Source organism: Adiantum capillus-veneris, chromosome 28 (assembly GCF_014529385.1).
Source record: "Adiantum capillus-veneris isolate H3 chromosome 28, ASM1452938v2, whole genome shotgun sequence".
Classification (NCBI taxonomy): domain Eukaryota; kingdom Viridiplantae; phylum Streptophyta; class Polypodiopsida; order Polypodiales; family Pteridaceae; genus Adiantum; species Adiantum capillus-veneris.
The window spans coordinates 82,619,457-82,636,879 of NC_140958.1; positions in this window are offsets into that span (position 1 = coordinate 82,619,457).

Genomic DNA, 17,423 nt, shown 5'->3' on the forward strand with positions numbered 1-17,423 from the left:
TTGCTTGCTAAACCTGTTAACTATTGTCCATATTCCTGTATTCCCATGGATAGACTTGGGTAATCCAAAGATGAAATCCATGGATATACTATCCCATGGTGAATTTGGAATAGGCAATGGTTGGAGTAATTCAGGTTGCTTCCCTCTATCATACTTGGTCTTTTGGCATACTACCATTTTGAAACATACTTTTGTATGTCCATTTTGAAACATACTCTTGTATGTCCCACATATGGAGGAGCATGGGATTCATACATAAATTTTTCACGAAGGGAATGGGTAACACATAGCCTATTGCCATGGAGAAGATAACCATCCTGCAAGGTGAATGGTTCCTCTTTCTTCCCCAAAGCAAGGGCTGACATTATGTCTCTAAAGTCAGGGTCAGTATCATACTCATGTATCATAGAGGATAGATCATTGTGAGTAGCTATAGACACCGCATTAACTTTGGGTCGTCGTGAAAGTGCATCGGCCACTTGATTGTGCTTACCAGCTATGTGAGCAATATGGAAATTAAATTGCGAAAGAAAATTTGCCCACCTCATTTGTTTGTTGGAAAGCTTGGTTTGCTTCATGAAGTACTTGAGACTTTGGTGGTTGGTTCGTAGGATAAATGGAGTCCCCAATAGGTGGTGCTTCCATGTGTCTAGGGCATGTAGAACAGCTAAAAGCTCTTTCTCATAAATGCCCAAGACTCGTTCATCAATATTGAGCCTTCGGCTCTCATATGCTATGGCATGCCCTTCTTGAAGCAAAACTGCTCTAGGGCAATCACCACAAGCATCACATTGGACCTCAAATGGCTTTGAGAGATCTGGAAGCGCGAGGACTCGTTGGGACTCAAAAGAATTTTGCTCCTTAGCAGTCCACACAAACTTAACGTTCTTCTTAGTTAAGTCGTGTAGTGGTCCTGCTACTTGAGAGAATTTTGCTATGAAGTGTCTATAGTATGCGCACATACCAACAAAGCTTCTTAGCTCATGTAGATTTCTTGGGTTAGGCCATGCTTTTATTACCTCTACCTTTGATGGATCCATTTGGATACCATCTTTAGAGATAATATGACGTAGGTATTGAATCTTTTGTAGGAAGAATTCGCTTTTCTTTTGGTTGAGAAAAAGCTTGTTCTCCCTCAATGCTTGAAAAATCACTTGGAGATGTTGCTTATGTTCCTCCAAAGACTTGGAGTAGATGATGATATCATCAAAGAACACTCCAGTGAATTTGCGGTATGGTCTAAAAATTTTCTCCATCAAACGATTGAACGTAGCTGGTGCATTAGTCAAGCCAATAGGCATGACTAGATATTCATAAAGACCAAACGTTGTGCGAAACGCGGTCTTTAAGATATCTTCATCCACTATCCTTATTTGATGATAGCCACTCTTAAGGTCAATCCTACTGAAGTAGGCGAGCCTTGTAGCTTATCAAATAGATCTTCTACCCGAGGTACGGGAAATCTATTTTTGATAGTGATATGGTTTAGTGCTCGATAGTCCACACACATACGGTATGTACCATCTTTCTTTTTCACTAAAAGGACTGGAGAACAAAAGGGATAGGAACTAGGCCTCACCATCCCTTTGTCTACCAGCTCTTGTACTTGCCTCATGATCTCCTCTTGTTGAGCTTGTGAGACTCGATAAGGAGGCTTGTTAGGTGGCGAGCTTCCAGAAAGGAGCTCAATACGATGGTCATCATCCCCTCGTTTTGGAGGTAAGTCCATAGGGATATCATCGATGAACACATCTTGGAATCCTTTTAGAAAATTAGACAAGTCTAACTCTTCTTGATTCCTACCATTTACATTTGATGAAACATTAGTATCTTTTAGAGACTCTTTGACAAAAATCATGTACGCAAAACTGAGCTCTTCATTGACTTATCAAAAGCAAGAGGATTTACAAGTGGAATAGTGCGACCACGCTCACTAGCATCTATATACATGTTCTTTCCCCTGTAGGTGAAGTAGATTCTCCTTTCAGGGAACTTCATGTTGGCAGCCATGCGATCAAACCATGGTGCCCCTAGGATAACATCCTCATGTTGGAGAGGAGAGATGAAGAAGTCTTGTTTGTCGACATAGCTTTGGACATGAAGCCTCAACTTCCCAATCAAGGGAGTAACGGAGTCTTGTTGTCCCTTGAAAGCTGCATCAGCCACTACTAAATCTCCCATCTCAAAATCTTGAATGCCCAACTTGGTGGCCAACTCCATTGATATGAAGTTAAGAGTAGAGCCAGGATCAAACAAGATGAAGGCATCATGCTCTCTTACCTTTCCCCAAGCATAGGAAAGTGATGATCCTTTGCAATGAGCATCCTCTTTTGGAGCTTCGATGGTGGAAGCCCTAGGAGTCTCATTGCGAGTATTCTTCTTGGGGCAAGAACGATAGCCATGTCCTTGCTCCCCACACTTGAAACACTTATGGTCCTTGCGAAAAGCTTCAAGCTCTTCAAGAGAGAGTTTGTTTTTACCTTTGTAAACTCCCTTCTCCTTGGACCGATTGTTGTTGTTGTTGGAATTGACTTGGGAAGTATTTTGAACATTGGTTTTCCCCTTTGCATCATTTTTGTCTTTGTTTTCCATGGGCTTGACATTACGTCTAGCCCCTTGATGGAAATTGATGTGTGAAGCAACCATGGTGTGATGGATTACTTCGCTAATAGTACCAGGCCGTTGAGAGTTTATGTATTCGGCCATCTCTTCAGGTAATCCCACACAAAATTGCTGCCTTTGCTCGGCAAAGTCTATCTTTTGAAAAACAGTAGCCTTGAGATGTAAATCCCAAAACTTGTCTACATATTTGTGGATAGACTCATGGGAGAGGAGCTTCAAGCTGCGCCATTCGGTAATCACTTTTTCCTTTGCATCACTTGCAAGGAATTACTTCATGATGGAAACTCGTAGAGTTTTCCATGTCTTTGGGGCTTCACCATTTCCACGAAGGCTAGCCCACCATTGACGAGCTGATTTTTGGAAGTGCATAGCTACATGGCATAGCTTAGAGGACTCTGTGAAGCCCTCATCTCCAAAGGCCGCATCAAATTGCTGGATGAAGGCCAACACTTTGTCGGTAGCACCGAAGGTGCCATCATAGGTGAGAAAAGAGATACTCTTTCCTCCCTCCTTGAACTTCTTTAGCTTTTTTGACCTTCGCCATGCAGGAAATGATTTGCGATGTCCTCCTCTCTTGTATTCTCTAGGATAATAACCGTAACTTTCGTCAGAAGAGGAGGAAGGTGAAGAAGAAGGAGAAGAGGGTGACCTCTTCCTAGCCCTTTTCTTCCTTTGTTTCCTCTCTTGCCTTTCAGAGTGATGAGGAGAAGGACTATGTGTTGATCTTTTCCTCTTGGGAGGAGTGGGTGATCGTCTAGACCGCCGTCTTCGTGGAGCCACATCTTCAGAGGAACTTAAACTTTCATTGCTTTCTTGCTCTTTGGATTCCTCCTCTCGAATGGGAGAGAGTCTTCTTTTGGGGGTCTCTTCAAGAGGCATCCTAAGCTCTCTCTCCTCTTGGAGAGGAAGGGAAATTCCATAAGCACGAAGTTGTTGAGTAACTTCGGCTTGCAAAGAAGGGTTGCCCATAGCTTGCTGTAACCTAGTGACGAGATGATTCACAAACATGGGAGCATCATCATTAGCACCTTCATGTGCAAAATCAAAGCTATCAATGTTCATTCTACTCTCTTGATTATTGTCAGCCATGTTAACAAAATTTATGTATGTACTTAGTGTATGCTTTGGCAATTCAAAACCTTAGTTGCCACTCCTCTTAGCCTTTGAAAATCGGCTCTTAAGTATCTACACCCACAGCTCAAAGTGGTTAATTATAGAGAGTAGAGGAGTAGGTCTAACATAGCAGAGTTGCCAAGGGCTAGCTCCTTTCGGACTTCTTATGTCTCAATAATGGTAAAGCCGTACGCAAGTCTAAAAAGACTCCATTATTAAGTCCAAAGCTCCCGAGGTGTGCACCATCCCCCACATAGTGGGCTCAACAAAATGGATAATAGATCCCAATTCCACTTACCCTAATATAATTAACAATATCAACCATTTATAGGCTACTTAAGGACCTCTCTTCTTAAGCAAGAAAAGAGAAACCAAATGCTCTGATACCAATGTAATGGAATTGGCCTATTTAATTTGAGAGTAGCGGAAATTAATGAAAGTACTTTTGAGAAATGACTTTGTGAGCATAGCGGGTGAACATAGTTGAAGATAGCAACATAATCATAGCAATTAGTTAACTTGGCATGAACAATACTTTTGCAAGAGAGAGAATTTAGAGAACATGACAAAATTTGAGGACCGGATTTATGTGGAGCCGGTCCCCCCTCCAATAAGCATTTGTATTATGATTTCTCCCATTAAGAGAGACTTGTTACAATACAATCTTTGTGTTCCTTGTGACCTAGGTGATGCAATGAATATGGAAAGCTTCATGCATCACAAACATAACATAAAGTTGAAGAAAGCTTTAACTATCCCAAGCCTCAGTCCCAAGACCTCAAACACCTTCGAAGGTGGAGAGAGCTAGCAGGGAATGAGGGTAAGGAAGAGGAAGAAGAAACATTTCGTAGGAGAAAGAATTAGTTTCTCACTTATCAAAACTCTTGTTGCTAGCATACATAATAGCATAGTAATGAAGAAGAAGGAGATGGAAAGCTTAAGCATTGAAGCATGGCTCTTGGTATAGGCTCTCAACCTCTACTTGCTTGGAGAAGGAGAGGGAGCTCTTGCACTTTGCATAGCACACAATGATAGTGTTTGTGAGTGTGTGTGGGTGATTATACCCCCTAAGAAACCCCCTAGCTTGCTTGGGTCGACCCCCCCTTGTAGCTCATGCTTGAAGCTCATTGGACCTCTCCTGACCTAGCCAATCACAAGCAGGAGGCATTACAAGCAGCAAGGGTAGCCTTGAGACAAGTGTCCCCCTTTCCCCTTTGAGAGAGAGGGCTAGATAAATGCTAAATCAATTAATTAAATCTCCTAAATTATTATTGGACCCCTTGGGTGGCCAACCAATTGGCTTCAGGCACACCATGAGGGAAACATGAGGAGGAACTTGACAAGTGTCCCCTTTGCTTTCTTTGTACCATGCATGCCTTGTGTGAGTGTGTGGGTGTTCTCTCTCATCCCCCCTCATGTAGGGCTCGCCCCCTCCTTGTAGGGATTGAATCTTTGACTTTTTGACACCTCAAGCCCCTCATGCATAGGCCCAGTTCCCACCACAAGCTTGGCTCAAAAGCACTTTAAGCTTGGGCTGGGTTCTCACCTCAAGTGCAACCCTAGCATCTCAAGCATGTCAAGCACCTCAAGCATCTCAATAATTAAGTACCTCAAGAATCACAAGCACCTCAATCATCAAGCACCTCAAGCACCTTAGTCATCAAGCATGACAAGCAGGACAAGCACCTCGAGTTGGGTTGGGTTCGCGCGCCTCAAGCTCAGCCCTAGCTTACCTAAGGTCAAAGGCCTTTTACACACATTATTGGAGGTCTTCAATGAAGCTAACGCTAAGGTCTTATGCTCCATTTGTTAGCCTTGCTCTTTGATAGACCATCTCTCATTTGGGCACCTTTACCATTGGCCTCGTGTTGAGATAGATCTATAAGCACATGTCTATATCTTAACACTTGTTCCCGTTTATTCTCCCACATTAAGTGATCAATTTAATATGAGAAAATCATTCGGGTTGGTTAGATAATAGATATTATATTTTATGACATGGTGTCTCTCTTTCGTCTATACCATTTTTGTCTTCTTGATTTCTGGTTTTGAAAGTAAAAAAAAAATTCCTCCCCTCCCTTTAAGAGTATCTGAGTTTTCGTATGTTCTGTTTCTGACCGCGAATCTTTTGAGGTAGCTTAGTGTTCATCTAACTCATCAGTTGCATCGTAATAGGGGTCAGAAAAGACTTGTTGAGCTTTCATCAAGTCCTTGGTTTTCTCATCTTTGCTTTCAATGTTGAGGACTGACAGCATTTGGATGGGAATTATGTTGTAGCCATTCTCATTGCAAAATTGAGTAGGCATAGACGTATTCACACATACATCCATGGTCGCTAAAATTTTAGTCCACTCAAATGGTTCGAATGAATGCTCTGGAAAGGGTTCAGGTATGTAGGCTTCGTCTGTACAATCCCTTTCTAGGATACATTCCTCTCCTCTTAAGCTTCCATTTTCTAAAGCTTTGCACATCCAAATAGGAGTGTCTTTGTTAAACCAGGATGGGAGTTTAGTTTCAGTCGAACAGAGTGAATCAAACTCTTGGATGGGTGTTTTCAAGACGTCTCTATAAGTGTGATCTTTTAGATTGACTCTTGTTATAGATCCCACCTGCTTCAAGTACAGATAGTTGTTTCCTCAATCTTGGATAAGTTGTACTTGTCGCATGAAAGGTCTTTCCAATATGATTTCATAGTTGAGTTTTTTTCCGAAGTCTACTATTGCAAATGTGTGTTGATATTCAATTCCACAGGTATTCACTATCACTTTTTCAAGTATCCCTAGTGGTCTCTCAATGTGTCTGTCAGACAACTGCAATTTCATTCGCGTTTGTCTAATGGCTGGCTATCCCCAGGATTCCCATACTGCTTTAGTGGCTATGGATCTACCAACTCCACTATCCAGTATTGCCATGGTTTCAATGTCATTATATTTCACTGGGAGGGTAGTGTTTCCTTCTTCCCCTTCATAATATTCTCCGACCTTGTTCATAGGAATTGATCGAATCTCTTTTTTTTCCATTTCATTTTTCAATTTTCCCAAATTCTTAGAGATTATCCCCGTTATCCCCACCTTCTCTAGGGTTTGCTGTAAATCGTTCCATAAGTACGGCCTGAGTTTCAACAGTTCTCCCAAAGTAAGAGTGCATTGGATAGGTGTAGACATGATTGAATGAATGTTGTCTACTTCTAAGGTATGTTTGGCTCTTTTTACTTGAGTGGTCTTGCAAATGATGGATTCATCTTCGTTATCTCCCAAGTAAGAAGGTAATGTTTTTAATGTCAATGGTTTAGATATTCCTGAAGCCTCTGATCCACAATCCCTGTACAAGGATTGTAAATCCATGTTCATGTCAGATGGTAGGTTATCCAACCAAACTTCCTCTATAGGAGCTGACATTAAAGTTAGGCTCCCATCATTGATCTCTCTTACCCTTTCCCATAAGTGTCCCGGCCAGTCTTCCTCTACGAATGGAATTCGGTCTAAGGCATCTTCGTTGTCCGGCACTATAAGCTCTGGTTCATTCGTTTCAAGGTGACCACATCGGATTTTGCTTTCGTTTCTTCTACCACAAACTCTTCTGGTTTTGCAATACTTTCAAGATTGGGTTTTTGTTTATCCAACATTTCTTGTGTGATTCTTACCAAGTTTTGGTAAGCCTCCATCTTCGCTGCTTCCATGTCTAGAGATGGATAGTTTTTCCAATTTTTTTTCATGTTTTGGCCTACTTTAAATCCTGCTTGGTAAGATTCCAAGGGAGCATTAATAGGCTCAAAAACTTTATCAACCAGAATGGATCCTCCAGATTTCACGGTTGTTTCCTTGAACTCACTGCCAGTTTCTTTCAACTTGTCCTTGGCTAGCATTTTTGCTTTCTCTTCGTTTTCAACCCGTTGTTTTTGTTTTCTCATCTCATATCTTTTGCTTCTGCTCCTTTTGATTCTTTAAGAAGAAAATTTCGTGTTCTCCGAATCATCAGAGGAGTTGTGTTTCTTTTTCTTTGCCTGGGCTCTAGTGATTACCTTGATTGGAACAATCGGTTCGCTCTCTGATGAGCTACTAGGCATCACTTGGACTACGTTTACAACATTTTTTCCCTTGTTCAAAGGATTCTTAGGACATATTTCAGAAAGTGTCCTCCCTTTTTGCAACATTATACGCAATAGCCTTCAATTGGTTTGATGTTTTTGTTAGGATCTGGACATTCATTCTTTCAATGGTCATCATCACCACAGTTATGAAAGTTTCCTATTGTAGACTTCATCATGGGTCTTCCCTTGGGAGGTCTGACACCTTGATTAGCTACATAATACATTGGTGCGAGCTGTGGTGGGTCATAAGTCATGGTTTCTTCCTGGTGGTGGATGTGGACTATACCAATCTCCTTCTACCATTACTGTAGATGGACTAAGCTCTGCATAGGGTGTAACAGGCACTAATGCTTGTTCATCTATGACTCCTTCTGAGTGCATGTACTTTACAGGCACCGCATTATGTCTTGGATACAAAAGTTGTTGTCCCAACATAGGTTGAGGTCTTTCCATACCCATTGGTGGTCTTTCAGCTTGGGCCATATTAGGCTAATATCTGTACATGGGTTGTCGTCGCTGGGGCCTCATGGGCACGTACTAAACATTCCCACCATACTTTGGTCTGAAGTAGCACTCGTGGGTCTCATGGTTGGTCCATTTACCCTCGATTGCACACCATTTTTGTGGCCTAATTGGTTGTCCCTGTGGAGATATCCCTTGACTAGGTCCTCTCATAGGTGATTTTTGCATATTGTTCATTATGTCATTCATCCTTTTAAGCATATCTTCTATGGCTGAAAATGGTGCCGCAGCAACCGTTCCCACTTGTGCTGGTTTTGTGGATGCTGTCTTGTCGCTTTGGTTATCCTTAGGGATATTCTCTTCATTGAAGATCTCACAATTGTCTCTTAGGTCAATAGCATCAGACACACACACTTCTAGGGTTGTATGCTTCTTAATATAGAGTATAGCATGAAGTTCTTTGTTTAGCAGTCTCTCCAGAAACAAGGATACCAGTTATTCTTCTGCAGGTATCTCCATCTCTGGGCATCTAGGTGTGAGGTCCCCACCCCGTCGTCTCAAACAACGGATATGATGGTAAACTTGGTGGCCACTAGATCTATAGCGGAAGCAAACAAAGTGGTTCAGGGTTCATCTAGCGGACGATCTCTCATCACAAAGTGAGTCGAGTTCGAGCCTACTAGCAACGAGATCTAGCTCCACCTCAGAGGGGAAGCGTGATTAACCTATCTAGCGATCCTAAGACCCACCTTCCAAGAGGAGACAAATCCCGAATGCCTTTTTCCCCATGTTTCAGAGGCACGTACACTTCAGACTTCGCCGTTCTAAGGGCAATGAGTAATACTAGTGTCGAATTAAACACTATGGAGACAGAGAGTTCCCGACCAATCGGGACCACCCTTCTCATAGGCATTGGCGACCTGAGCCAAGCCCCCACTTTCCACCCCCACACTCACACTTCCTTGTGTGTTCTAATTACTACCACAATTGTTGTTCAACATAAAAATTCCTTGATTACAACTAGATATGTCCACAACATAGAAAGCAGGACATGGACATTCCCACCGCATAGAAAGCAAGAGGTGGGTTCCCACCGCATAGAAAGCAAGTTGTGGGTAAAGGCCCTAAGCTAGTAACTCTAGCTACTACGAAATCGTCCGAGCCGCCCCTTGTGTGATCAGTAGGGGGATCAGGACTAGTTCAACATTGGAAATAGAATGAAGATGCCGAGCTAAATTTTCCCTAGCAGACATTCTTTCCTATTGCACACAGTATATCCGTCAATCATTCTTTCCTACTTAACTTTAATATACAATTGAATTCAAATGCCGAGGTTTTCATCGGGTTTCTCCAACATGTTCAGGGTATGTTCATTCCTAGCTAATCGTATGCAACGTTAATTAAACAACTTGAATAAAAATGTGACCTACCTCCTCCATTTCCTCGTCAATGGCCCGTGACATGGCCGGTGCTTTTCGTCCATGGAAGCTTTTCCTTTTCCATTCACATTGCTCGTTCCCACCTCGCGGTCGTGGGAACCACCGAAGTGAGTTCTCTTAACCGGGGCCATTTTATACTCACTACTTTAAAGGATAAACTTGGAGAAAAGAGCTAAATTCCGAGAGCATCATAACAATCCAAATGATAGATTAGAATCATTAAACAATCCCCCTTATACAAGAGGGTTAGATTTTTCCTTCGAGACATAGTAATTTTATGGATAATACTTTACTTGTCCTATGGGAACCGGCTATAAAGTTAATCACTTGGCTTAGATAATTAGGAATTTCATAATTTTACTAATTAAATTACTAGAGAGTGAAATAGACAAGCTCAATCACCGTCCTAATGCAAGTAGAAAGATGAAGAATTACCATATGCATAGGTCAGAGAAAATTCCGTTCTTAGTGACTTAATGACGGATTAATTTTCCTTAATTACATCTTAATCCATGATGATTTAAATCTAACTTAGTTAAACCAAGATTATATGGTAACATAATGTATTTTGACCAAATCTACATCATTACCGCCTTGACAATTAATTACTATGCTGCCTAGAGAGAGATTTCTCTTCTAATCATACATTAATCTATAATTAGGAGAGATTAATGGCTACATACTTAGCTATTGGATGATGATTATGTAATAGGATATTGATATGGTGAAAATAGAGAGCAGCTATTGAGAATTATAGCAAGGATTAAGCATAGTAGATGAGGAATTAAGAGAATGATGAAGAGGTTTATAGACAAGCATAAATTAAATCATGATTACCGTGATTAGGGGCTGAAATCCTCTCGATTTTCTGATCCAATGGAGTTCTCAAGACGGGAATCCGGTAGCACTTCCCTCCTTTGCTTCTTCTCCAAAAACTATGTGTGTCGGCAGCACCTCCCCAAGGTGTGTGTGTGTGTACAGGGTGTGTGTGTGAGCATGTGTGTGTGTGTGAGAGAGAGAATACTCTTAAATAGGCTCCTCTAAGCTGAAAATCGACTAGGCTTGCTATTTGGATCTGAGTGAGCACTCACTTCATGCATTGGCAAGTCTAGTTACCTGCCTACCAAGTGTCCAGTCAGCTAGTGCAACTGACTCTCACACTCACTCTCAAGCTTGGAAACTCACCTACAACTCCCACAAGACAAGAGGGCGCCCCCTAGCTGCTAAAGCTGGCTCTGAGTGGCCTGGAACCTGTTCCCACACAGCCTCGAGCCCCGGTGCCTCCCCGCACAAATTCATGAAAAATTGGTTTTAGGCTAAAACGGCCCATACGAGTCGGAATTTAATGCCGTAAATTGCTATACTAAGCTCTAACTAAGCTGTACTGGTGCGAGTACCTGCCATATTTAGCAACCCTCGGGGTTCAAAATTGCATTTTTTTAAATTCGAGGTACGGGTGCAGTTTTTCGAGACGGTTAAAACTGGACGGGTCGAGTGACCAAAAACTTACTATTTTTGGAAAATTTTCACAAAAATTATTTTAATTCATATTTTGAAGCTTTAAAACATTCTAATCATCATGGCACTGACAGAATTTGGAAAACTGCTAAAAATAGTAACTTTTTCCATTATGTCCATTTCATGGTACAATGGTGCTCTTTTTGGTCGGGGTCAAAGACTTACACTGGCAATGTATTGTTTCATTCAAGTTGCACAATCCCTAACATACCTACCATGTTTCTGTTTAAAGCTGTAGATTTGAGCTATCGTATTATGTTTAATCCCCGTTTTGGAACAAGCAGCTACAAATCCTTGAGCTTATGTGTTCAAGTCCATGATTGACCTTGGTAAAATGTTTTGGAACCATGTCAAAGCTTTTCCTTCTAATGTCATTCCAAACTCCTCAATTGAGTATGAAAATCGAATATACGCTCTACTCTTAGCACTTGCTTAAAGCTTGCTAAGTGGTCATATGGATCCCCTGATTCACTGTATTTTTTGACCCATTTTTGAAAATCAGCTGGTCTGACACGTGTATTTGGTTCAACTCCAGGTCTTCTCGGAGTTGGTCCTGTTCCGAGTCCTTCAAACCATTCTGTTGGAAATAGTGACTCATGTAGCCCTGGACTGGCCTTAGTGTCACCCGGTTTTCTACGTGATGAGGTGTTTTCTGGTTTCTTCACATTACTCTCAAATGATCTCTCACGATGTTCGTCTCTTGGAGTGGTTTCTAGTCCTTGACCCAATATCCAATCCCGTATGGAATACCCCTAGTATTTTGTTTTTTCTACCTCCTCAGGAGTCATCATAACAAAGTTGTTGTTATAACAATCCCTAAACAGGTAAGTTGGTAGATCCGCAGATCCCTTATCTTTGATCTTGAAGATATAGATTATCTTCATGGCTGTTAATTATCCTAGTCTAGCATGAGAAGTCCACAAAATATCTTTTATGTTTCTATCTTCCCAAAAATAGACTCCGATCCTAGGATTATCCGTACTAAGACGTTTCAAAGGCTTCAAGTCTACTTGATCATATCCCTCAAATTCCAAAGTTGGTGATCCTTCTTTTTCTGACATATCTGAGATTATAGTGTTTACTTATAACCCCCATTTGTCTACCACATCAAGATTTTCAACTTGTACATATTGAGTTCCGTTTCGATCCATGTACATTTTTCCTTGTTTGTTTTCCCTAACCTCTTCTTTGAACTCAATACCATGGTCGTCAATGCGAATAGCATACTCCTCGTTAGGGTCCAAGTAAACCTGTGCTCCATGACAGTTAGTCTTGTAAAAAGAGAGTATATGCTTATAGCGCATTGTCGTTTTGGTTTTCGAGTGAGTCGAGTAAGAAGACATTTCGGATGTTGAATCTGAAAAAGTGTTTGAGACTTCTTCAGGAATTTTGTGCAAGGAATTTCCTTGATTCACTTTCTGCGGTAGATACTCTACTGGTGGTTTCTCTGAATAGGCCTTGATTTCCTAGTACACGACCAGATATAAGATTCATATAGACGTATGAAGCCCTGGATAGAGTACTCACCTTTGGATTGACTTGTTGTCAATTTTACTTGTTTCAATTGCAACTTTCTATCAAGCCACTGATTCCTTGTCTGCAACCTGAATCCTGTACAAAATTAATCAAGGTAGCTATTCTTCTATAAAGACAATAGAGCTCTTGAGAACTTTCGTGATTGGTCTCTGTATGTCACTTCAAATCGTGCTATGGAAGTCAAAATTTGACTTTCAGATTCGGCTTTAGCAAAATCAAAGGTCTAATCTGCACCCTGTAAACTGAGTGTATATGTACCAATTTTGATCCGCTCAAACCCAAAATTGTCCTGTGGCTTTATATTATGCTGGTCTAACATTGTATAGGCCCAAAAGTCAAAATTGAAGTCTCTGGATAGTAGAAGTAAATAATCGTGATTATTTACTTTTGTCAAGTTTTTGCACTTTTTTGATAGGTTTGGCAAGTATACAACTTGTTAAAGCCCTTGGACAAGTTTGGACAAAATTTGATCAAGTTTACTCACTGTTCCGTGTCCGTAGACTTTGATTTCGAGAATCTGGCTTAAGTCTCACTTTTGTGGTCCAAATTTCACCAAAATTGATTTGTGGCGTCTACTTGATGTGCTTGACCTTGTGGTATACTCAAATTTGCAAAATCACTAAGTTTTGAAGCAGATGTAAATAATCACGATTATTTACTCCTGACAAATTTCTGCCCCAACTTTGACACAGATCTGTTAAGCACAAGTCAAAACTTAATTCAACCTAAAATGTCAAGAAAAAATAAATAATCTAAGTTTTGGACAACTTCTTGAAATTTTTACCTCGAAGTGTCTTTGAGATTACCCATTGGTTCGGAGAACTCTTAGGCCTACTCTCCGGTCGGATTGAGTGAATTCGAGTCTTTTCAAGCTATTTCTAGACGTAGACCTGAAATTCTGCAACTTTACATAACAACTCACACTTGATTCTTTCAGAGAGAGCAATGTTCTGAAATCCACCTCGGATCCTATTTACCCTACTCCTAGTTTCTCATGCAATGGGGTTGTGCAAAGTGTTCACAAACACTCGTTTTCTTGTGTTTTTCAGAGTGTTGATATTAAGACTTGTGTCGTCTACCGATCATTCTCCAAATCCTAATCTAAATCTACAATCCTACAGTCCTAAAGGTACTCAGCAAGTACGATTACTTCCAAGCTACCTCTACACAACAAAAGACAACAATCTTAAGCTATGCGGTTCCTAAAAGAAAGTTTTGAACTCTGAGCGAACCTAAAGGAAGTTAAAGGACAACTACACAAGACACTCGTGTTTTTCCCTAGTTTAAGTCTCTTCGATCCTCGGCAGCGGCGCCAAATGTGGGATGCATGTCTAACCTCACCATCCTATCTTATTGCAGTATTAGCGAGAACCATAATTAATTTGTCAAACCATGGGACGAAGCTGACTCGACTAGTGCATAAAGGCTACAAGAGGTTGTCAATCTCTTGGAAAACAACTAACAACTCGCATCTAACTCAAGCTACACTCAAGTGACTGAAATCACCAAGAGCCAATCGCTCATCGGCAAGAAAATCACATCCATTACAACATCAAATGACATCCAAACGTAATGAAACTTCTAGGACAAGTTTATAAGACCTAAGCACACATGCCTATGGCCTCAAACCCCACGTTAGTTCAAGTTCCAAAATCGCAATTATTAATAGCAGTGGATTTTTGACCTAGTCGTTTTTGACCCAGAATGCATCTAAATACTTAGAAATGATGCCCCAATATCCCGCCTATGCTTAGTTTTTTATTTTAAAAGTGCAAATTCCTAGTTATGATGAAATTAGGCCGCGGGTCGGCAACGCTAAAAGCTACAAAATACTATGAATAGCTTACGTCAATGCATAGAGCTCTTACCTATAGTTGCAATGCAACAAACGCAACCGCAATGTGACAACCGGGGAGGGAGTAAGAAGAACGAGAAGGAGAGGAGTGAGCGCCGTTAGCTCACACTGTGTATTTATTATCCAAAAACTTACAAAAATTGGCTTTTATACCTTAGCCATGGTTTTTGAGTGGTCAAAACTAATAATCTAGAGTTCTACCAAAGCTGGGAATTGATTGGCTGATACAATCTGGAAGCTTGTAGCTCCGGCTCATTAATTACAAAGAATACCAAGAAAATATGAGTTACAATATTTTCAATTTATCAAAATAATAATTGTTTTACAAGGAGAACTCTGAAAATGGTGTCTGCGTTAGGTTGCTGCTAACAATGTGCTAGATAGAGTAGTATGTCGGCTCAGTTTTTGGTTACATTAGTTTGAGAAAATTCTTAGGAAGATGCTTTGGTGACATAGGGGAAATAAATTGACGAAAAGTTGGGGACTATGCGCTAGCGGCAGCCAGCTAGGGAATGTGGGCACGGGCTCAATTTTGATCCTCATGTTTATTAGCGCAAATATAGCCTTTGAGGAGAAAAAACGCACATGCATGCGCGCGCGCGCGCGAGAGAGAGAGAGAGAGAGAGAGAGAGAGAGAGAGAGAGAGAGAGAGAGAGAGAGAGAGAGAGAGAGAGAGAGAGAGAGAGAGATGTATTTTCTTTGCACTCCCAATGTGAAGGAGAAGGGGGAGACACAAGAGGGAGTCTGCAACGTGTTGTGGTTGAGAGAGCGAGAGATCGGACACAATGCGAGCGTGAGGGCGACAAGGAGGAGACAAACAGAGTGAGAGATGAAGCTCTTTTGAAGGGCAGAGCTTCCCTTGTATTTTGGTGTCGCTTAAGTGCCTTGAGTTGCATACTTGACCAAGGATGTCAGCCACACACACACACACACACACACACACACACACACACACAGAGATGTGCCAACAGGCAAAGAGACAAACTCTCCATGGCCTCTACTGTTTCCTATCGCTTGCTCTCGGTGTGCAGGTTAGGGGTCGCAAGGCGAGGTCGTGTCTTGGGGGGTCTTTCTAGTGCAGACGAAACAAAGCGCATGCATCAGCCTCAACTCAGCCTAGTCTTAAAAGTTAAAGGAATCTAGGTTGAAAATTAATTAATGGATGCAATGTAGACCCAAATAGGTGAATATCAAGAGACCTATATATAATACGTTTGTGTTGCATTCAAAGAGTCATTTTTTGGGAGGCAGCAAGAAGAAGAAATAGCAAGCATGAGGTGGGGTTGTGTGTTTGAGTAATGAGTAGTCAATGGTAAGTTTTTTGTGTGGAGTGTTGCATAGTGTGTTTGGATTGGTGCTGAGGGTGGTAATGACTAGGAGGTCAGGTTGACGTGCAATAACTGTGTGTGGGGTGCATATAGTATTGACACGAGCTCACGCTGAAGTGCAAGAGGTGGCATCAGTGAAAAAAGTCCACAAATTGAGATTGTGTCTACTTGTAGCTTGTAGCAGGATGGTGTAGGAGGGAAGGCACAACACCAGCGCAGCCAGCTGGGGTGTAAGAGGTGCAAAGGGAGGAGTATGGAGATAAACCCTCCTTCTCTTTGTGATCTTGCAATGAACATTCTGTAAACCTATGGGGCAGTGGGTTTCGAGGCCCAAGCCAATGGGAGGATGTGCAGATATCCTCGGGTTGCGGGGCAGTGGGTTATTTGGCCTCGGGTAGAGGGGTTTGTTTGCTAGAAAATTGACATGTCCAAGGGTTGGAGTGTAGCACCATGGCATGTAGGAATGCCACGTTGGTGACTCAAGGGGCTGGGCGCTGTAAGGGAAAGGGAGCTCTATCCACTCATGGTTGTTGCAAGCATTGCAGCCATGTGGATGGACAACCCTGCCTTCTTTCTATAGTACTAGTGTGCCCACCCCCCACCCCCCCCCCCCCCCCCCCCCCTCTCTCTCTCTCTCTCTCTCTCTCTCTCTCTCTCTCTCTCTCTCTCTCTCTCTCTCTCTCTCTCTCTCTCTCTCTCTCGTGAGTGCTCAATCCCTTGTCTCGTCGGAGGTTCAGGTGCACACATTCCTAATCAAGGAGCAACTGCCACATGTCAGGGGTGGCCCCAGAATCCCTCCCACTTTTATAGTAGTATAGATATAGATTACATTAGTTGAAAAATTCCCTTCAAATATTTCCTCTAGCCTCGTTATTGCACATTGTTGCCCCCTCAGGCCTGGCTTTATTGCCCCTTATCTAACCCCCAAAACATCCCCTTGTCACATCATTCACTAACACCCACACACGGTATACATCTAAATCGAAATACTGCCAAGCACTATGCTTTCTCAAATAGCCATGGACCAAAAATCTTCCTGTGGATACTCTCACAGATGTCAATGTTCACAACATGAAAAGGAAGGCATGGGTGATTGCAAAGGCCTTCCCTTTGATGCCTTTGGTTTAGTGTGTGTGTGTGTGTGTGTGTGTGTGTGTGTGTGTGTGTGTGTGTGTGTGTGTGTGTGTGAGAGAGAGAGAGAGAGAGAGAGAGAGGATACACTTAGATTCTCAGAAATTTCTTAATTCTGAAAATGGTACACCTTCTCCATTCATTATTCTTAAGAAAATAGATTCCAAGACTTTTACAAAAGAAAAAGAAAAAGACAAGATGTGCTAGATAGAGTAGTATGTCGGCTCAATTTTGGTTGCATTAGTTTGAGCCAAATCTTAGGGAGATGCTTTGTGGACTTAAGGGAAACAAATTGACAGAAATTTGGGGATTGAGTGCCAACGGTGGCC